Source organism: Anabrus simplex, chromosome 4 (genome assembly GCF_040414725.1).
Source record: "Anabrus simplex isolate iqAnaSimp1 chromosome 4, ASM4041472v1, whole genome shotgun sequence".
Classification (NCBI taxonomy): Eukaryota; Metazoa; Arthropoda; class Insecta; order Orthoptera; family Tettigoniidae; genus Anabrus; species Anabrus simplex.
Window position 1 is genome coordinate 319,229,770 of NC_090268.1, and position 24,160 is coordinate 319,253,929.

The 24,160-nt window shown below is 37.6% G+C and overlaps 1 protein-coding gene and 1 pseudogene across 5 annotated transcripts in view; both read left to right on the forward strand.

The window, feature by feature from the left end:
- Nucleotides 1–24,160, forward strand: part of ReepB (Receptor expression enhancing protein B) — a 193,065-nt gene that overhangs the window by 166,822 nt on the left and 2,083 nt on the right. The window lies entirely within an intron of this gene.
- On the forward strand, nucleotides 16,382–17,870 carry LOC137500581 (uncharacterized; annotated as a pseudogene).

Below are 24,160 nucleotides of genomic sequence, written 5' to 3' on the forward strand. Positions count from 1 at the left end.
GTTTGGCGTCATCTTCAGCCAAAATGTGGGAAATAGGCTAGCATGTAGACATTTATATTACACAAGGCGTTACATTAAACAATACACATCTTACGAGGAGATAAAAACGGACGAAAGTAGAAACAAATGAATCATTGAGAAAGCAAAAGTTATAAATATTAAAAATAACCTTAACCACACATCTTGCAGTGCGAAAATATTTGCCTTGAATGATTCCTGAATACAAAACACATGCGCACACATTTCTGAAGAGCCAGCAGGCAGGAAGAAGTAAAGTGAAACCTTAAGAGTTCTTCTGAGAAGAGTTCATCATTTTTTCTATGTTCCGACTAACTAATGAAGTCTCCCTTGAGTTCCTGATAAACATACACAACAGGAAATTCTCCTTCACTCTCAACAATAGCTATAAAGACCAACGGTAAATTGCATTTTAAATATTGTGCAGAGACGTGAAAGCATGATCTTGAACATGATATAACTTCTTCATTTAACCCAATTTTTTAAACAAGGTGTTACATTAAACAATACACATCTTACGAGGAGATAGAAACAGGGACGAATATAGAAACAAATGAATCGTTGATAAAGCAAAAGTTATACATGTTAAAAATAACCTTAACCACACATCTTGCAGTGCGAAAATATTTGCCTTGAATGATTCCTGAATACAAAACGCACGCGCACACACTTCTGAAGAGCCAGCAGGCAGGAAAAAGTAAGGTGAAACATTAAGAGTTCTTCTGAGAAGAGTTCATCATTTTTTCTATGTTCCGACTAACTAATGAAGTCTCCCTTGAGTTCCTGATAAACATACACAACAGGAAATTCTCCTTCACTCTCAACAATAGCGATAAAGACCAACGGTAAATTGTATTTTAAATACTGTGCAGAGACGTGAAAGCATGATCTTGAACATGATATAACTTCTTCATTTAACCACCTTTTGAAAGTCTCTCTCTATATTACATAGCTTCATTAACACCACCATTCTGTAGATGCACAAAATAATCTTGTAATCTTCACAGGTCCGGTATTCAGCTCGACAAGAATATAAAATTGGTATTAAGGAATACGTTTTCTGAGAGTTTGGAGGTTGACTGTGCCAGTATTTGTGGTGTATTGTTGCAGCGTTACGTGTAGGGTGGGGGCAGGTTTCTATGTTGTTTATTGCGGGACATAAGGCGGTAAAGCTATGGCGCGAGATGAAGAGGAACAGAGCGTGTTGGATAGTTTAGGTCTGGGGAGCGGCCATTGTTGGATTAGGAGGGAAGAGGGAAGGAGCGGTAGGGGAGGAGGAGTGGAAGGAGGGGAAATATGGAGGGTGATGTTGTGAAAGTGTGTGGCGTGACAAAGTATTATGCATAATGTGAAAGACAGATCTGTTTTTCGGGATATTCATGTTTTTGAAAAATTCAATGAGAAAGTCGAATAGGATTTTTGGTTTCTCTGAGATATCATTTAAGTTTAGGTTGGGATTGAAATATTGGTCTAAATGAATATAGAGGTTTTCAGTGACGTCTAGGAAAGAACCTTTGTTTAGAATATTTAATACCTCAAGATCTTGATTTATTTCAGTAAAGTTGTGCTTAAACCTGTGAAGATTACAAGATTATTTTGTGCATCTACAGAATGGTGGTGTTAATGAAGCTATGTAATATAGAGAGAGACTTTCAAAAGGTGGTTAAATGAAGAAGTTATATCATGTTCAAGATCATGCTTTCACGTCTCTGCACAGTATTTAAAATACAATTTACCGTTGGTCTTTATAGCTATTGTTGAGAGTGAAGGAGAATTTCCTGTTGTGTATGTTTATCAGGAACTCAAGGGAGACTTCATTAGTTAGTCGGAACATAGAAAAAATGATGAACTCTTCTCAGAAGAACTCTTAAGATTTCACTTTACTTCTTCATGCCTGCTGGCTCTTCAGAAATGTGTGCGCGTGTGTTTTGTATTCAGGAATCATTCAAGGCGAATATTTTCGCACTGCAAGATGTGTGGTTAAGGTTATTTTTAATATTTATAACTTTTGCTTTCTCAATGATTCATTTGTTTCTACATTCGTCCCTGTTTTTATCTCCTCGTAAGATGTGTATTGTTTAATGTAACACCTTGTGTAATATAAATGTCTACATGCTAGCCTATTTCCCACATTTTGGCTGAAGATGACGCCAAACAGCGTTGAAACTAGTTCCAATTGTAAATATATGTTGTAAATAAACTATAACATTTTTGTATTGAAAAGGTGGACCCTTTTAAGTTTCCTATCTTCCAACCTGGTTGTTCCGGCCTCATCTTAACGGAGTATTTGGCATCTTCCGGAACGTGTTCCAGCCTGTTCGGCCCGGTGAGCTGGAGATCCGGACCATTAAAAGGATGATGTTGAAGACAACACCTGTCTACAATGAGGTGAGGTGCAATTTGATATGCATTTTATGAATAAACTCTTAATCAATCTGATTAAAATTTTTCTTGTAGATAGGACCCTGCATCCTGTACCAAGCCCTAGCTAGTGTCTATCCAGTTTCGCCCTGAGAACTATTTCATGCTTACGTTAAAATTAAAATCTTAGTCGGGCTCTTTTACTGGTACAGCTGGAATGTCAGCGTTGCGGCCTTCAAAGCAGAGGGTCCCGGATTTGATTCCCGGCAGAGTCGGGGATTTTAATCTCTTCTGGTTAATTCTTCAGGCCTGGGAACTGGGTGTTCGTGTTTTCCCCAACACTCTCCTCTTCGTATTCAGAAAACACGCCACACTGCCAATCAATCACCACAGAAACACGCAATAGTGATTACATCCCTCCTCATAGGGTTGGGGCCAGGAAGGGCATTGGGCCGTAAAATACGGTCAAATCCACATGTTCGAAGCAGTTCCCACAAGTGTGGAAAAAGCGGTAGAAGGAGAAGTAGTGTAATCGTGTAAGGAGTGCCAATATATCGAACATATACGTCTCCTATGGTGTAATCGTGCTTGAAAAAAATAAATAGAAGAGTGTATGACATACTGCAGAAAAAGAAAAAATACAGTATATAGTAAAAGTTGCTATACATGGTTATATGTACATTCGTGCTGATAGTATTTTCCATTATTTTAGTTAAAGATTGCATTTAATCAGTTATGTTTCCTACACTGCATTATTGAATGAATGAAAGAATCTCTTGTTCCAGCGCGGAGAGTGGAACGAAGAACTTTCTGTATCTCCAGTCAAAACATAATATTCTGATGAAATCTGTTGAGAGAAATATAAACTACTTGAACAGAAATGGGTACTCGTCTCGTGCTCATCTGGAAAAAAATTCCTGTAGACTGCCACAGCCGAATGGAAGTAGTGCCAATATCTCGAACATAACGTCTCGTGTTGTGCATTCAGTCTTGAAAGACATCATTTTAAGAAGAATGGAACTTACGCAGAGTAATATTAGATGTTATCCATACTGTATATTTGTGATGAGTTTCTTCGTTACTGTATATAAAGCTTTATCATTGGATTATTTGTCAATGTTGCCAGCAGTGCATATATTAATTGTTCATTTGTTTTATTCCACGACTAGCGTGCCAAGCTGAACATTGTGTTGCCATCTGTTGTGGGAAATGTATAAACTATTTGCACTATTTCATTAGTTCCTGGAAGTCATAAAGAGCGGCTGGATGAACGAACGAACAAACGAACCTGGACGCAGAGAGCAGCCTGATTTCCTCGGCTCGCTCCAACCTTTCCGCTTGCAACAGTCGATTCTTTTGTACGATTCTCAACTGGGAGCGGGAGCGAATGAGCTAGCTCCCTCGAAAGAGCTAGTTCGACCCATCTCTAGTGAGGAGACCTCAGGCTCGCTCAAGATCGACTTGCTCGCGCGGAATACCAATGTAGTTGGTCCGTTATTGGACATTATAAATTTTCCAGCTAACTCATTCCTGGTTGTCAGCGTTTCACCCCAGTGTGCTAAGTTGGGCTCATCAGTTGGTACATAGCACACCCACGAAGACGCATGGTTAGTGTATACCGTGGAGGCCACTGCGTAGGCTACTTAAGTGCCCGAGCTCTAATTTCCTTTACTGCCTTGAATCATCCTTAGCAAGGTTATGGCGTCTTTTTCATAGCTTCTTAATGTCCCATAACCAAAACAAATAGAAGTAAATATTTGAGCATTTTTAAAATTTCCTTAACGCTCTATGCGGATTTTGCCCATTTGTGAATTACATTAAATCGAATATAAAAATAGCATTGCTCTTATGGAATCATTTTCGGGACTGAAAATTTCTTCTGTTAAATACGGGTTTATGTTAAATCGAGGTCACTCAAAATTGGGGTTATACTGTATTTACTAGGACTCGTTTGAATTATGAGTCATACTGTACAAGATTGAAAAATTAAATTGTTTATGGCAGTGAAATACAAAAAGTGAGCTTGTGACACGCAGATCTCGTTTAGTTCTATATCTCTTATCTTTAAATCATTGTAAACTGAGTCTAACCATCGTCATCTTGATCTCTCTCTACCTTCTTACCCTCCATAACAAGAGTTCATTATTTTCCTAGGTAACCTATCCTCCTTCATTTGCCTAACATATTAATGAAAAAATAGTGTCCCAGACTTTCTTAAAAAAATCCAATGTTTTCCTCCAGTTTAGCAGCATTTTATTGGTGTTCATTACTGTTACGTTGCAATTGCAAGACAACCTCTGATTTTTGAAATGAAATTTTTAGAGAAAAAACTTCATCTTTGATTTGGAGAAATATGGTATTTGTTTATGCAGATCCTGATCATACTTCTTTCAATTTTGACTATTCCGTTTATTTATGCAGTGTCAGTTGTTTTGAAAATGGTTTCACTTGCGTATGTTATTTCTGGTTGTGTAACTGTTTTAGTGTTTTATTTTTGTGGCTAGTGAGAGGCCTTTTTGTAATGTATGTATTCTTAGAGATACAGTAAAACACCTATTTAGAGTTTTTACAGGGACCTGATTTTTTTTTTTTTCACCTTAGATTGGGGTTTTACCTTAAATCGAGGTTTCAGTAGAAAGCACTCCTTTTCCACAAACTTTGCCTGTATTAACTTAAATAGCATCACCATACATTATTTACATAATGACAGCAATCAAACAAGGAGATGTCTACCCTACACACTATACTCTATTTACAACTGTGTACCATTTATGGTGATGATTACTCTTGTATTCAACTGCCCCTGCTATTTAAGAAAGAGACCTGTACTGCACCATTACTAGCTTTGGCTTACATTGTTCTTTGAAAATAAATAACTTGAATAAATAAAAAAAGGCTTTGGTACAGCGTTAACAAATTTGTTCCTTTGCACTATCATCAGATTAACAGACCTGGAAGGCTATAGATGATGATCCTCAGCATATACACAGGGAACTGCTGTTCCTACATGATAGATCTCATACATACATACATACATACATACATACATACATGCATACATACATACATCTTCATTATACACTGTTATGCCTTTTAGTATTCAGTCTGCAAGTCCCTGTGAATTAACTAAGTCCTACCATAATCCTATATTTGTAACCAGCTCCATAGCCTCTTAGTTCCACACCTCTTTAAACTGATCACTTTGGCCGCCTTCTACATCTCTTAGTTGGTTAAATTGTTTGGTTCAACCCCCATTGTCAGCAGTCCTGAGGATTATTTTCCATGGTTTCTTTTTTTTACACCAGGCAAATGTTGGGGCAGTTCCTTAAAGGACACAGTCGCTTCTTTCCTGCTCTTAGCCCTTTCCTATCCTATTGTGACATAAAGCAAATGTTTTCAAAGTTATTTAGGAATATGTTCGCTATTATTTCTGATAATGGTTAATGTTAACCCTTTCTTTCAGCAGTAGTAGATTTTGTCACTGAATGTAAAACTGTTTTTGGTTAATGTTTTGCTTAGGTTATATCCAATTTTCTGTAAATTCAGAAAAGGTACTCCTTTCTCACAAAATACATTAAAATCTCTACAAAACAGCATTCAGTTTGTTCAAAACTTTTCACGGACATTTTCATACAGCGGCTTACACGTTATATTAAAAACAACCGGTATTTGACTTTTTCCAATACCTGCAAGCATGCATCTTCGGTTTCATTCTTAAAAATTCAAACAGCATCACTGCAGATATATTATGAAAAACTATTTCAAGCCCCTTGTAGAGTAATGATAACCTTTTCACTATAAATTTATGTGACAACAGCTTTTCTGGAATTTAACTAGACATGCAAGTACATAACCTAATCTCTGAAATCATTGATACATACCGCTCTATCTTGAACAGGAAAAGTATCACATTTTTATTTTATTTCAGTACCTAGTATTAAAAATTAAGCAGTCATTTACTTCGGCCTTTATTTCTAAGGAGTTAACAACAGCTGTTGGCCATGTTATTTATGCACTTATTGCATATATGTTTTCTGAACGTTTATTTACACCAGTCGGCTTTGTTGGGTATTGTTATCATAAATAGGCCAGCAGCACCTTCGAATGTCAGGGAGAGCTTACTTGTGCAAGTAGCGAGGAATCGATACAGGAGGTGATGAATGGTATTAATTATAAATGCTGGAGCAAGACAAACTACAATCTATCAGACCTTAATGCAGAATCCAACATAGCAAAAACATTCGGCCACACTGCTGCGAGACGCAGCCGGACATTAATTCCTAACTAATATAATTAACGTCGATAACGTTCATAATATTCATAAAGAAGAATCATATTTCCATAGTTTGAAAACACAAAATGGTTTAAAATTATATACCAAAATCAAAGTTAATATTCGACCAACGTACATAACCTTACACCAGTACATTTGACAATGACAAAATGTAAGTAATTAATATTCGTTGGTAAAACAACACCACACAACACATTACAAGAAAAACACACATAACAGTGAAATGACATACCACACTCAGTAGATAAGATATTCTCTAACCAAGGCTACTTTAAATATGTACATGACTTGCTAACATAACCCTACAACACCTGAATATGCCAAAATGTAACCAACATTCATTGGTAAAACAGAACAATGTACATACATCACATTACAAGAAAATCACCCCTAGCACTGAAATGGCATAAAGAAATTCAGCAACCAAGGCTCTTCAAATATGCACGTCTCAACTAACGTAACCCTACAGCAAGTACACTTGACTATGACAAGATTAAACCAACATTTGATTGTTAAACCACATAAATACAAAACATATTACAAGAAAAATGTAAATTACCCAGGACAGTGGAATAACATTCCCAACAAATATATATTCACCAGCCTACTTGAAATATACAATTAAAGGTGTATTTATAAGAAAATTAGGTTATTCTCAGTGACAATCCTCAAGATTAGAGACAGAAGTACAATATACAGTAACTAAACTGACAAGTTACCTTTTGAAGAGGATCATTTATTGCTAAGTTTCAACATGCTGCGTCCATTTGCCTTTTGCCTTCGTTCTTCATTTGCAGCATCACAGATACCTTTTTTGAAGTTTTTAGATTGAAGTTTCTTTGCAAGTTGTTTTGAGACTTCTTTCCTCAAGAACTTTACTATAAGTGTTGATGAAAACATTTGCTATCACACCCCCTGTGGGTGGGGGACGCCCCTGCCTGTTGTAAGAGGCAATTAAAAGAGGCGAGCAAAAGATGACATTAGAAGCATGAGAATACTTGTGATCATTACCATTACTTGTGGAACACCATGGGTCGACATTACTTGCAACTAGTACCCCCCTGCTAGAAAAATCATGGGTCTATGTTACATAGGAACAGTACCATAATGCGCAACACTATGGGTTTGGGCGTTTGTGTTAATGGTCATCGTGTATTCCACCGGTCGGTTCCACTGCGTTCAGAACGGGACTGTGTTACCTATGATTAGTACCACTTTATGAGAAACTCCATGGGTCTGAGTTGCCTGTGATTAGTGCCACTAAGTGAGAAACACCACGGTTTTGGCTGGTGCCCGTGATTAGTACCAGTATGTGAGTAAAACCATGGTTTGCTTTGCCTGGGAGCAGTAGTACCATTATGTGAGGAACACTATGGGTTTATGTTACCTGTGGGCATTGCCATAATGTGTGATACACCGTGGGTTTATGTTGCCTATGATTAGTACCACTATGTGAGCGACACCATGAGTGTACATGGCCTGTGATTAGTTCCACTAAGTGAGGAACACTGTGGGAATACCGGCGCCCATGATTAATCTCACTATGTAATGAGCACCACGGGTCTGCATTGTTTGTGAGTAGTGCCCTTATGTGTGAAACACCATAGTTTTGTGTTACCTGTGAGTGTTGACATTGTGTGTGTCATACCATGGGTCTACATTTCCTGTGATTAGTACCATCTTGCGAAAAACACCATGAGTCTATGTTACTTGTGCTTAGTACCACCATAGGAAGCACACCATGTTTCTGCTTTACCAGTGATTAGTGCCATTATGAGGGGCTGATGACCTGGATTTTGGATCTCTTTAGATAATACGTATCATGCCATTAAGACATTGTGAACTGGTTTCACTGATTGTTTTTGTTTCACAATAATTTTTTCATCACCATTCGTTTTATATTCTAGTCAGTGGATTCATTATGAAGTTTTAATTTTAATTTTGTTGCACCTCGTACCATTCGGGGCCGATGACCTAGCTGTTAGGCCCCTTGAAACAGCAAACATCATTATCAAAATCATCATTTGCTATCCTAACACTACCAGTGCCTCTCTTTGCTTCTGTAACTTAAATTCAGGTTCGTAACTGTCACTAATTAACACTCGGAAACTTGTGAACACGTTACAACACAAGGACATGGCCATCAATGATGGACACTTCAAACCACATCTGTTCACTAGATTAAAATACATCATTTCCCTGTCACTATCCACAAGCAATTCATTTGCAGCATGCAGCATTTTAACCCAGTCATCACACTTTTTACATAATATTTCAGTCACTTGCTAACTGGCAATACAGACCAAAATCTGTAGTGTTTCGAAGGGAACTGTGGTGTGGACTACTTCTTCTAATGTGCAGGCTGTAATGCATCTAAATGATCAATAATTCCATCATGGCTCTTGTTATGGACATTTTGGGCAAAGACTTCAACAAAAATTCACTACGTTTCACAGACCTCATCTTCAATAAAACTAACACTGGGAGCTTTGTTTCAAACTCAAGAATTTGTTCCACAGAAACATAAGTGCAACCACTCAATCTTCTGTAAGCACCAAATCTTCCCTCTAAACTGTCTGTCTGTAATTTTACAGTTAGCACATAAGACTAGTGGTACTTACTGAAAATATATTTACATTTCTATCACTGTGTTGGTTATTTTTCCCTCACTTGTCAATCTTCCTTCTTTTTGTAACATGTGCCATATATGTGTGTCTTTTTAAACATTTAAGGACCGAGTTTGATAGCTGCAGTCGCTTAAGTGCGGCCAGTATCCAGTATTCGGGAGATAATGGGTTTGAACTCCACTGTCGGCAGCCCTGAAGATGGTTTTCCGTGGTTTCTCATTTTCACACCAGGCAAATTAATTAAGGCCATGACCGCTTCCTTCCCAGTCCTAGCCTTTTCCTGTCCCATAGTCGCCATGAGACCTGTCAGTGTCGGTGCGACGTAAAGCCAATAGCAAAGCAAACATGTAAGGCTTCTTTTATAGTTACATGCCACATGTCAAGCATGTGAATTAACATTGTTTAAATGGGACCATTTTATACTTACCTGCTCACGTCTCGCGGTCCCTGGCCACCACGCCTGACATGTCATGCCACACGGGCGGGACCAAAGCGTAATGGGAATGTTTATAGTTGACGTGTCATGCTGGGCTGTTCAATACAGTTTGTGGTCTAGTGCTGACCAGGACAATGGATACTGGGTTAGATACGGAAGTGCTCATTAGCGAAGTGCAGTGTGGATCGGTATTATGGGATTGAGATAACGAAGACTACAAAAACAGAGATCTTTGGAATAAGGCATGGGAGTAAATCTGCAGAGTTATCATCCGTACATATAAGGAAAAATTCACATAATGTATACTCTCAAAACCAAACAGATTCTTGTCAGTCCCAAGTGAGTTATGTCCTCCCAAACCAACCTTCTACATCTTTGTCTGATTCAGGTCAATCCCAAATTCACTATAATCATCCACATCAGTGCCAGTCATCATCTATTTGCCTAGATGAATCTACACTTTCTTGGGAATAAGCAAGTACCAGATAGTTTTAAATATGAAGTGGCAAGTCAGCGATATACATGAATCGACAAAGGACAGTGAACATTACTTAAAGCTTATGTTACATACATAATGTTAGAAATAATTTACATTTAGTTGTTTATATGGTATTTTGTATTATGTATTTAATAAATCTGTAGATTGAAGAATTCAATTCTACTGTGTATGCCGAATGAAAAATATACATACCTCAGAGTTACACAGAGCCGCTCCATTGGATGAATGGGCATGAATTGGTTTCTTGTAATATAGAACAGACATTCTATTTTTCCAAGTAATTCTTCAGAGGATTTTGGGGTCATCTGAAAATAATTAAAAACTTTGTTTAGTCTTCTTTTAGGACAGTGTAGAGGGTTTAGAAAGCTCCTATCATGTCTCTTTGAATGTTCAGAGGATGAACACTAAAACGCCTTTTCCTCTTCTTTTCTCTCGCCATTATCTCATAGTTATGCAGCTGTGAATACTTTAGTTGTAAACTCTGCCATTGTACCTGCTCGACTATTTATTTATTTATTTATTTATTTATTTATTTATTTATTTATTTATTTATTTATTTATTTATTTATTTATTTATTTATTTATTTATTTATTTATTTATTTATTTATTTATTTATTTATTTATTTATTTATTTATTTATTTATTTATTTATTTATTTATTTATTTATTTATTTATTTATTTATTTATTTATTTATTTATTTATTTATTTATTTATTTATTTATTTATTTATTTATTTATTTATTTATTTATTTATTTATTTATTTATTTATTTATTTATTTATTTATTTATTTATTTATTTATTTATTTATTTATTTATTTATTTATTTATTTATTTATTTATTTATTTATTTATTTATTTATTTATTTATTTATTTATTTATTTATTTATTTATTTATTTATTTATTTATTTATTTATTTATTTATTTATTTATTTATTTATTTATTTATTTATTTATTTATTTATTTATTTATTTATTTATTTATTTATTTATTTATTTATTTATTTATTTATTTATTTATTTATTTATTTATTTATTTATTTATTTATTTATTTATTTATTTATTTATTTATTTATTTATTTATTTATTTATTTATTTATTTATTTATTTATTTATTTATTTATTTATTTATTTATTTATTTATTTATTTATTTATTTATTTATTTATTTATTTATTTATTTATTTATTTATTTATTTATTTATTTATTTATTTATTTATTTATTTATTTATTTATTTATTTATTTATTTATTTATTTATTTATTTATTTATTTATTTATTTATTTATTTATTTATTTATTTATTTATTATTTATTTATTTATTTATTTATTTATTTATTTATTTATTTATTTATTTATTTATTTATTTATTTATTTATTTATTTATTTATTTATTTATTTATTTATTTATTTATTTATTTATTTATTTATTTATTTATTTATTTATTTATTTATTTATTTATTTATTTATTTATTTATTTATTTATTTATTTATTTATTTATTTATTTATTTATTTATTTATTTATTTATTTATTTATTTATTTATTTATTTATTTATTTATTTATTTATTTATTTATTTATTTATTTATTTATTTATTTATTTATTTATTTATTTATTTATTTATTGTATGGCAATCTACAAAAGAAGAAAATTTATAATATATACAAAGACAAGAATGTTGGTAGCGTTCACATTTACAAATCAATGTCCAGTTGCTGTAGCCATTCTAAGAAGGAGGTGTAGCACTGATAACATCTTGGGCTGGTCCATCATACTTCTTCACCTCAATAATGTGCTGCACTGACTGGAAAGGGGCTCCGCAGGTCACAGGCAGGGGGGATTCTCGAAGTCCCCACTTATGTAGCATAGCATTACATCTAGCGTGGCCTGTTCTTAAACGGTGGAGTTTAGACCATTGGCATCTCTTCAGGTGAAATCCTAGGTGTCCAGTTGTGGGGTCTTGGATGCCTTGGTGTTTCACACATGCAGAGCTCCAGCGTTGATGCCATTTTTCCTGGATATTGAAGCCAGTTATGTCATGCATATTGGGTTCCTTGATTTAAGACGAGATGGGGGTAGGTCACTAAGGACCTCACGGATTGAGAGATTCCGTGGAGTGGTATGTTACTGATGGTATGGAGCCATGGGATTGGGATGGATTTTAGTGTGCCTGTTATGGTTCTCATACATTCGTTCAAATGGACGTCGATCTTCCTACTATGAGCGCTACGTTGCCACACCGGGGCACAATATTCAACCACTGAATAAATCATGGTGAGGGCAGTAGTGCGTAGTGAGGATGCAACAGCTCCCCATGATGTAGCACCTAGTTTCTTCATGATGTTTCTCGACTTAAGTTTCTGACTTGTATTTTCCAGGTGTTTTTTGTATGTTAAAGAACAGTCTAAGGTGATGCCAAGGTACTTGGGGTTGAAATTGTTTAATTCTTTGTTGTTCTCTTTTTAGCCAAGACACTGTCTCATTTATCTTTGTGTAATTTGCCCCGTATTTTGTATTTATAATGATAGTAATAAAGCACGTGAGAGGTCCAGTGTGATACTGGATCAATATTGGCCTTCCCACTGGGTTTAGGGAGTTCCCACTGGAAAGGTACAGTCGAATTTGGCCTCGGGGGGACCTTCTCTCTCCGGCCATCCACGGCTCTCACGTTTCTCCCTGGCCTATATAAGCCCCGGGGGAGCATGGCCGGACGAGCAGTTTGCTGGTGGCAGGAGGGAGAGGTCTCCCTCCGGCCGTATCAGTCCCATACGCTGACACGCCCGTAGGACCACCCGCATACTTCACCGAGGAGTCCATCTGCCCAAGCCTCCGGATGCACCTACTATCTTCTGAGTGACGAGGCTCTCTGATCTCATAGACCAAGTGGTGGAGGATCTTCTCTCATCTGGTATCATCAAACGGGGTGAGTGCACGTCGGCCTTTCCCCTGTCCCTCGTCCCCAAGGAAACGGGCTGCGCAGGTCATATGACCTTAGCACCTGGACGCCCTTTATTGTTCACCTTTCATTTTCTCTCCAAGGCCCAGCACAGGCTCTAACCTACATTCCGTCCAACCACCTGGCTTGCAAATTAGACTTGAAGTCAGGATTCTTTCAGATCCCGATTTCCCGCAATACCCGGCACCCTTACGGTATCTTATACCACGGGCGCCGCTATCGCTGGACCCGCCTGCCGATGGGGCACAGCCTGGCCCCATCAGTCATGCAACACTAGGCCACTGCTTTGCAGGAGCTTCTATCCCAAAAGTTCGGCATCCAGATGGTTCCCTATTTGGACGACTAGCTCATCCACAGCCCTGATCTGATCTCAGCTATCATGCTGCAGATCGACGCCTACCTGACTCGTGTCCTCAGCATTACTCCTAACTATGCCAAGTCGATCCTGCACCCGACGCCCATTTTCATCTGTCTAGGTGTAACCATAGATATTCCGAGTCAGGAGGTCACTATGCATCATGTGACGCAACAGCATGCCCTCTCCCTCGTGCACGCGCTCTCTGACCTGTCCCCGTATCAGCTCCAACAGGTGGCCGGTTACCTATCGTGGCTCAGCTGGGTCATGGGGTGGCCGCCCTTCCTGTCTCGTCACATTTTAGCAGGCGAATTCTTCTGGGTCCGACGGCTTCTCACTCTCGATTTTGTCGCATCACCTCATCATATGTACATTGGTCGGCACAGCCTTAAGATCTTCACAGATGCAACTCCACGTTCCATTGCCACCGTGTTTTCTCAACTCCAGCAGGCGTGGGAGAAGGCGTTCCAGCTCCCCTATCGAATCAACGTTGCAGTGACGGCTGCCGCCGTCGTGAGACTGCACCACCTACTTCAGGACATGGCCATGTGGCCATACGACCATTTGATTGTGTATACAGACAGCTCCGTGGCCCGGTACACCCTCCAGTCTAGCCGCGGAGGTGTTGTGCATGATAATGCCTTCTTGTTAGATTTGTATGTACAAGTAATTAATAAAGTTGCACGGAGGGGCATTCACCTCTCGTGGTGTCCCATCGCTTTGGCCGACAATCCAGCTGACGCGCCCTCCTGGGTTGTGCTGGCTTCAGTACACGAGTCTCGATTCTCTATAAAAGCGAGGCTCACCCCGGGAGGGTCGTCACTTGCGGCTGTTGGTCCTAAATGGGGCCAAACCATTCCCTCCTGCTGTGCTCCCCCAAGGCTGATAGAGGCCAGGGGGGAACGCGAGTACCGGGCGTGACCGGCCCTCTGGCCGAGCACGCGCAACACTGGCGAGAGCCGTGGGCGGCCGGAGAGAGAAGCGAGCAGGTCCCCCCCGAGGTCAAATCCGACCTTACCTTCCTGGTGGAAACTCCCTAAACCCAGTGGAAAGGCCAATATGGTGCAACGTGTAGATAACCTCCTCATGGTGTACCCTGGGCAACGGACTGCTTATGCAGGACGGCTGATAGTCTACACAAATAGGCGACCAAACTAGATTCTGGATCTCTCACGGTCAATCAAAGTTACATCAGAAGATGAAATCTGCTCAACTGTTACAAAACTATAACAGGGTCCTTTCCAAGGGCGCACACCACCTGCCTAGCTTCAAGCATGTGGCATGTAAGTATAAAAGGAGCTTAAGGAATGAAAGTTTCATGTCATCGGGCCCAGTAATTGGACTAGCATCCTCATTACTGGTATAGTTCATGGGATGCTGTACATTACAGACTGACAACCACTTTTGAATTGATTTTAGAAATTCAGTTGTGCAGCAAACTTCCACACCTTGACTTTTAAGCAATTCCAAATCAGTAACATTCTTAGGATCAAAGATCTTTACTGCTAAGGATACATTCTGTCTCTCTATTGATGTTCGATACTGAGCCTTCCTAGATAATGTGCGAAGTTGAGGTGTACCTCCCGGTACAAATAAAATTGTTTATAGCTTAGACTGTAGTTTCTTATTCCCCGACTCTATATACCGATTCTGTTAACCAATTTTCTCGTGGCTCAGCGTCGATATGGACTTGGCAACAAAAATACAAATTCATGAATATCTGTGTTATCATAGCCGGTACGGTAAAAATGTATAAGACATAAATGGTCGGAAATTTAATTCTATATAACTTTGGTTATGTAGTATTTATCGATACGACCACTACTAATATAAATATTTGAGAATTAAATTTTACGCCTTCCCCTAAACTACTATTTCATTCAGCATGAATAAAATTATTTATAGCCTAGATTTAGTGGCTCATTCTCCGACTTTGTATACCAGTTTTCAATGAGATGGAACCACTATTGACGTAATATTTAAGAATTAAATTTTAGGCCTTCCCCTAAACTACCATTTCGCTCAGTGTGAATAAAATTATTTATACCCTAGATTGTAGCGACTTATTCCCTGACTTTGCATACCGATTTTCATTAAATTCTTTTTAGCCGTTTTCTAGTGATGTGTGTACATACATACATACAAGACAAACAGAAATTACAGAAAAGTAAAAAGGGCATTTCCTTGTTACTGTGGACATAACCGATACAGAAATACCATTCTTTTCAAATTCTGAGCAATGTACAGACAAAACTCTTATATATATAGATGATACGAGTAAAGAAGGGGAATCGTAGATAAGGCTTTTTGCGGATGTTGTTATTCTGTATAGAGTAATAAATAGGGAGCGGATTTCTATGACCAGTCATATTTTTTCCCTTAACATTATATCTTATAGTCTTGTATTTTCAACACGTTTCCAAGCATGATAATCAAAATTAAACAGGTTTTATTGGGCATATAAATGCATATTTTGGCTTTCTTAAGTTTTATGGCATATTTTCAACAAAATATCATTATAACGGCATATTTTGGTAATTTTCATTTTAATTTCGTATTATAAAAATCAGAATAAGCTCTAGAAACTATTTTTCAGGATAGACTGGAATATACTACTGAAGAACCATTATAAAGTAGTGTATGGAATGTTTCTAACAGGTAGGAGCTATTGTTTGCTTGCTGGGTCAATTCCTGGAAACCGGGCTATTGTAATTCTGCAGTTATTTGTCGTTGTTCTTATCTCTCCCCTTCCCCTTCCCTCTTCCACCTTCAACACACTGAATGACCTTGGTCATTAGGGAGCTTCAGTCATTCACTTCCTTTTAATATGCCTAAAACGAAAGTCTCAATTTGTGGAAAATTGCGAAGTTTTGTTCGCGAGTTCGGTGAAAACATATTCAGAACGGATGGAGTGAAATTATTCTGTAAATTGTGTGAGGTAAAAGTTACTGCCAAAAAACGCTTCTCTGTGCAACAACACTGTAATACTGTAAAACATAAGAATTGTGTAACTAGATATTCTGCACTCGAAAATAGGCAACGTCTGCTATTCGAAACCCCGACATCAAGTTCACAGTGTTTACAATTTTCACAAGATCTCTGCAAGATGATGGTTCCGTCTAATATCCCTTTAAAGAGACTTAACAGCCGAAGCTTCAGACAGTTTCTTGAAAAATACGCAAAGCATTCTGTTCCCGACGAATCTACTCTCAGGAAGGACTATCTGACCCCTTGTTATGAAGAGATATTGGATATAATAAGGCGTGGCGTGGGAGACAGTAAGATATGGGTTTCAATAGACGAGACCACAGATGTGGATGGAAGATATGTAGCAAATGTGATCGTTGGCACGCTGAAGGAAGACCGGCCTGGAGATACGTTCCTCCTGACATGTGAAGTGCTAGAGAAGACAAACCATTCCACCATTGCAGTTCTCTTCGACAATTCAATGAATCTGTTGTGGCCAAACGGGGCAAAGAGAGAGCACATTTTTCTACTTGTAACTGACGCTGCTTCGTATATGGTGAAGGCAGCCAAGGGACTTAAAATGCTATACCCGAAAATGATACATGTGACATGTCTTGCACATGCCTTGCATAGGGCAGCTGAAGAAGTTAGAAGTAGCTACCCTGAAGTTGATAAATTAATATCGAACTGTAAGAAAGTGTTTGTCAAAGCTCCACTTCGCGTTCAGAAATTTCAATAAGAATCACCTTCACTACCTCTACCTTCCAAGCCAGTTATAATGCGATGGGGGACTTGGCTTGATGCCGCAGTGTACTATAGCAACAACCTAGATGTCGTGGAGAAGATCGTGAAGACTTTTGATCCTGCAGAACCGTCCTCCATAAAAACCACTCAAGATTTATTTTCAAGCACTACATTAAAAGCGGACCTGGCTTACATAAAGTCCGATTTTAATTCTTTATCTGGAGCAATCACGCAACTGGAAGTTTCAGATGCAGAACTAAGCGATGCACTGGATGTTGTAAAGTGCATTGAACAGGAATTAAAGAATGCAAAAGGGACAATAGCATCTAGGGTGTGTAGAAAATTAGAACATGTACTGGAAAAAAATAGTGGACTTGTGTACCTGCGTGGAATAAGTGACATTCTTTGTGGAAACCCTTCATCTGCAGATTTCCAGAAATTTTCTCCAAGTGATTTAACTCTATTCAAGTACGCTCCCGTTACATCATGTGATGTCGAAAGAAGTTTTTCTCGCTACAAGACCTTACTCAGCGACAACAGGAGGGGATTCTCATTCAACAATGCATGTGGTCATAAATTGCAACAATTCTGATAATGGAGACTAGATCAGGTATGAAAGTTCCATTCAAATAACATATGTTTTGTGTATAAATTAAAACTGATTGAATATTGAACAGTAAAACTGACTGTGGTGTTTGTCTTCCACAGAGTCCGTCCTTGCCTAGGAGTATGCAGTGTAATCTTAACGAGTTCATGAAATATTCATCATTTTAGTTGATTTTGGGTTCGAGATTTCGAAGAATTAAACATTTTTTAAACTGTAAATTAATTGCAGCCTGTAGCAATCGTAATAAAAGTGCTTCTATGTAACGTAGATGCTATTCATTAAGTCATATTTGGAATTTTATAGGTCATATTTTTATGTTTTTTAGGTCATAAGTGCATACATATTTCATACATTTTTAGGTCATATAAATCCACCCCCTAGTAATAAATAAGTTACAAGATTGTGAGAAACTGCAAAATGACCTCGATTATGTTGTGAGATGAACTTTAGGCAATGGTATGATGATAAATGGAGTTAAAAGTAAAGTTGTAAGTTTAACAAATAGGAAAAGTCCTCTCAGTTTAATTACTGCATTGATGGAGTGAAAGTTCCATTTGAGGATCTTTGCAAGTACCTAGGTGTTAATATAATGTAAGATCTTCATTGGGGTAAACACATAAATGGGATTGTAAATAAAGGGTACAGGTCTCTGCAGCAGCCCTGCGGTGTATGGGGTAGTGTGCCTGCCCCTTATCCGGAAGCCCCGGGTTCGATTCCCAGCCAGGTCAGGAATTTTTACCTACATCTGAGGGCTGGTTTGAGGTCCACTCAGCCTACGTGATTACAATTGAGGAGGTATCTGAGGGTGAGTTGGCGGTCCCAGTCTTGAAAGCCAAGAATAACTGGTGAGAGTATCCATCGTGCTGTCCACACGACACCTCATAATCTGCAAGCCTTCGGGCTGAGCAGCATTCGCTTGGTAGGTCATGTCCCTTTGGGGCTGTTGCGTCCTGGGGTTTGGTTTGGTTTTGATCTCTGCACATGGTTGTGAGGATGTTCAGGGGTTGTAGTAAGGATGTAAAGGAGAGGGCATAATATGTCTGTGGTAAGACCCTAACTAGAATATGGTTCCAGTGTATGGGACCCTCACTAGGCTTACTTGATTCAAGTACTGGAAAATGATCCAAAGAAAAGCAGCTCGATTTGTTCTGGGTGACTTCTAACAAAGTTTTACAAAAGTGTTGTAAAGTTTGGGCTGGAAAGACTTGGGAGTAAGGAGATGAGCTACTCGACTAAGTGGTATGTTACACTTTACAAACTTCATCATATAGATCCGTATTGATACAGTTTAAATTTTTAAAAAAGTCTATGTTAAAATTTGAATGACATTTCTTGAAAATATGACATGCATTGCTGGTAGCTGGTAGCTTCAGTGTACTGACTGAGAGAGATTTGAATTCTTGTCTCAGAATAGGAAAATGGGACCACATCCACACCAGAATACTTGAAAGCTTTAATTCTTATAAAAATTCCTTTCAAAAAGTAAGCTATTTCTGGTAGAAGGAATCTAATGCTTCTGAGATAGCCTGTTGTATGGCAAAGATCTGCACTGCGTGACCACCATATTGATAGCTTACTTCTTATGAATATTCCTTTCAAAAGGCAAGGTCTGGAAAGAAAGAGATACATATAATTAATAGGTTTAAAACCCTCAGAAATTTAAGAATCGAGTTTGTCACGAATGCATGATGTAAAAGCTTACCATCAAAGTTGAAATGATGAAACTGCCTATAGCTGTTTCACATCTGAGCCTCGCCCAGCGGAACTTGGCTAGGGCCAGTAGGAGGGGGAGCGATGCTATTAGCAGGGGAAGGGGAAATGGCTCTGCCTATAGGTAGAACGGGAGGGTGTATGTTTGTTTTAGAGGAGGTAACTTCAAATTATTAATTTTTCATGATAAGAGAGCAACGGTATCTGTTCATATAACAGATTTTTGTTCTATTGTTCGTCATTCAAATTTTTGTTTGCGTTAATACTCTGGTCCAAACTCATATAGTATATTGTTGTATTCATGACGAGATAGGAATGGGAAGGAAATGGCGTGGCCTTAATTAAGGTACAGCCACAGCATTTGCCTGGTGTGTAAATGGGAAATCACGGAATATCATTTTCAGGGCTGCCGACAATGAGGTTTGAACCCACTATCCCCCGAATGCAAACTGATAGTACAAAATGTATCTCCCCTAAGGATTCATAGATGGATGTCGACTCTGAAAATCACATTATTCATTTTTCTGAAGAGTTTCACACACAAACTTAAAATTTTACATGAAGGTTGGTCTTCCATGTCCTAGGCATTTAAATAAGAAATATTTTTAAAATATTCTGTACCCAAAACCAAACATTCATTCCTCCTTTACTTTTCGACGTAGAAAGTCAAAATTCCACTGGTTGATCACATCTTTGCCTTAGATTTTAAATAACATTGGGTTCTAAAACATTCCAATTGTATGGAGTTCAAATGAGTGTTATATTCGAAAATAATCATTCCTTCAAAATCATGTGACGTATGAACTGAGGGTGTATTTTATAGGCTAGTTGACATTGGACTTTCCAAAATGTAAAACTTCGTACTGTGTAAGAGAAAACTGGGGGAAAAAAAGTTTGAACCAGGACATCTACATATCTGTTAAGAAGGAAGTCATACTTTCCAGTGTCGACTTAATTAAATGCAACTTGAAAGCTCTTCATTCTGTCGAATATACAAGTTTAATATAAATATTATACCACAACTTACCTGTAGAAAAGAAACACACATTTTGGAGAATCCACTGTCAAATAGCCTTTAAAATGCACTCTCAGTTTGTACGTCAAATGATTTTGGAGGTATTGTTTATTTCTTTTCAGATCTAACACTCATTTGAACTCCATACAATTGTTTAAGAACATGTATTTTTATCCCTAGTTTGATGAGTTTTTTAACAGGTATGTTCTAGTATAATACTTATATTTAACTTGTGTGTTTGACACTGAAAAGCTTTTAGTTACCCCTGTGTGTATATATATCTCTAATTTGGGAAAATTAGAATCAAATCAAAATTGTCATAACTCCCCTTAATATATTTCACTGGAGTGAATTCAGATTTATTTACTGAAAGAGTAAAAGTAATGTCCTCGTCCTGAGGTGGTACAGCTCTTTTCAGGCAATGGAGGTGACCCGCATGTACCATTTTAACCACATACCAGCCCACCTGCCATTCTTAAATTTCTGACAGTACCGGGAATCTAACCCAGGCGACCATTGACAGCAGCTAATATTGCTGACCATTACGCTACGGAGGTGGACTACTGAATGAGTGAACTCTGGAACTAGTACAAACTTTATTATCGGATTATATTAATTTAGCGTTGTGATAAACAAGGACAAAGAACTTACGAGACTTTATTAATGTCTGTTTTAATAATGACTTTCACCACTGTCATTCTGTCCGACTCGTTGGCTGAATGGTCAGCGTACTGGCCTTCGGTTCAGAGGGTCCCGGGTTCGATTCCCGGCCGGGTCGGGGATTTTAACCTTAATTGGTTAATTCCAATGGCCTGGGGGCTGAGTGTTTGTGCTGTCCCCAACATTCCTGCAACTCACACACCACACTTAACACTATCCTCCACCACAATAACACGCAGTTACCTACACATGGCAGATGCCGCCCACCCTCATCGGAGGGTCTGCCTAACAAGGGCTGCACTCGGCTAGAAATAGCCACATGAAATTATTATTACTGTCATTCTCAAGGGGCATTGAACGCCATGTGTACGTTTGTCCGTCAGAGGTCAGCACTAATCAGACTGCGACATCCCCGGTGGAAGTGGAGACGGAGTGACGCGTCTCCCCGGCGTCAGTGAGTTACAAGACTTGAACTAACGTGGGTAATGGTGTTGAGTTTGGTGTGCTACATTATGGATCACAGCGTCCTATGTGTATATTTTGTACATTGTAATTAGTTTTGTGAATAAATTGAGGAGTTGGATGCAATAACAGCGTAAGTAGACTTACGTTATTTTGAGAAACAGAAGCTTGAAGTTTATAAATGTTCTAAGTTAAAAGTAATATTAGGAATCAACCTGAATTTCATTTAAGGAAATTTAAAAGAGCCAGGAAATGTATTTCCCTAAGAATTTGTATTGATCTGTTAGCTAATAAGAAAGACTGAGTTATTTAAAATGTCCTTTTATATGCTGTTATTGCATGAAGAGCAGGAATATTATATTTTGCCATACACCAGTGTTGATCAGGGAGTTAGGAAAGCATGATTGCCCACTATAGAGGAACAAATGTGGTAGTTTATCTCACCTCAGTTCTCCAAAATGTCTAAACTTACTAAAATTAAGAACAAATTCCTAAAAAACCAAAAATTTGTTAGCTAGAAAGGTAAAACCATTAAGTTTATTCTTTATTTAATATTCACATTTTTCGTTCTTTTTGCATAAAGGGTCGAGAGAATTTTATTACAGTGCCCTCCCCAACAAATAGTTGAAATGTTATAAAATTAGTAACATTCCTTTCTGAACAACATTTATTCCTATTTTTATTTAAAAAATGATTCTCTAAGCCTAAAAGAAAAGGAAAAAAAACAGATCACAAAGTATATAATTGGGATTTAGACATTGTGTCTCTTACTTGTTTGAATTAATACAGACATGACTTTCACATAGCACTCAACATTTTCAGTTTTTAAGTATTTCATTAGTGAAATAACATCAACCCTTTTGTCTGCTTTTACACCACACTTTCTTGCATTAAAATAATTAAAACTGAGAAAGCTATAATTCCTCTTTAAGAAGGTAAATTGCACATAGTTAAGAGTGTAGGACTATGATTCTGATACAACACCATTATGGTAATAAAGTCACACAAACTTCTGTATCATGAATCTGTTGCTTTAAGCAGGGGGCATTCTTAGAAACATAGGTCAAAGTGCTGATACCCAGTCTTTTATTAAATGCGACGCCACTAAACCTTCTCTTCCACTCGCTGACATCTTCTCCAGCCAGAGAACTGGCGGCAACTGAATGTGCCACTCGTGAAGCATGCCTCATGCAATAACAGCGTAGCGCATGGTACCAGTTGTAGTGAACTCCTGACCTTTAGGGGCATCTTAGCGAACTAAGACCTGGACTGGGTTGTAGTGAAGGGACCAGGAAATCTAAAAACAGTATTCATGCAATAACAGCATAAGTAGACTTACGCTGTTATTGCATCTAGCTCCTCAATTAAGTATGTGATGTGCGTTACGTTGGCCTTCCCTTTGCACTTAATGATGATGAAGTACATTTCGTGGACTGTGGGAAGAGCTAGGCCTCGTTCAGCATGAATGATCCACTCGAACACAAGAACAAACATGGGGGTCAATTATGTATTTCTGGTTTATTTCATGATATTCGGGTTCACTGTATATGTCCCCTTCTGAATTATGGCAGTTCACAACACAACGGTATTGTTTAGCATGGCGAGGACATTCCATATTGACTCTATATGTAAATTACATGTTACAGTATGCTGTTATACAAAATAACAATTAAATCTTCCCCTCAATTAACACCACAGTTGTGCGTTAGTTCAGCTAGCATAGACTGCACACTACCTTACCTTTTTTTTTTTTCTACCTTACTGTTTCGCTATGTTTAGCGCTAGTAGTTACTTGAACGTGCCCCATTCCTATGGCTTAGGCGTTGGGTGATTGTGCCGTCTTGAGCATTAGAATTCATTTCAAATAGGGCCTCACTCTCACAGACACTCCAGTCGCCTATACAGCATCAAATCAAAGGACCTGCACCAGTCCTCTCCACAGGCCACGTGCCATTATTATTATTATTATTATTATTATTATTATTATTATTATTATTATTATTATTATTATTATTATTATTATTATTATTATCGTTTCGGTCTTTTATGGACCATGTTATTTCAACTGCTTTCTCCTATCTTTCACGTTTGCCCAGTGTTCCCACATTCTCCTTCAGTGAGCATCCCTCTGTTCTGCAGTCCACTTCTTGTCAGTTTTCATTTTGAGTTTTGGCTGAAAACTCTGTACTTCCCCAAGTTTCTTCTTCAAAGAGTCACGTTCCAAGATGTCCTCATGTGAGATCCCCAGTTCTTGTAGATCTGTTTCCACCTCTGTAAACCAATCTCTTTGGTTTTCTTTCCCATAAAGAAGGCACAGATTCAATTGGATAATCTTCCAGAGCTCATTCATATCAAGTAGCTATGCCTTTGTTGTTGTTGTTGTTGTTGTTGTTGTTGTTTTTGTTATTATTAATTCTGACTGGGTTTTTCCTTTTTAATGA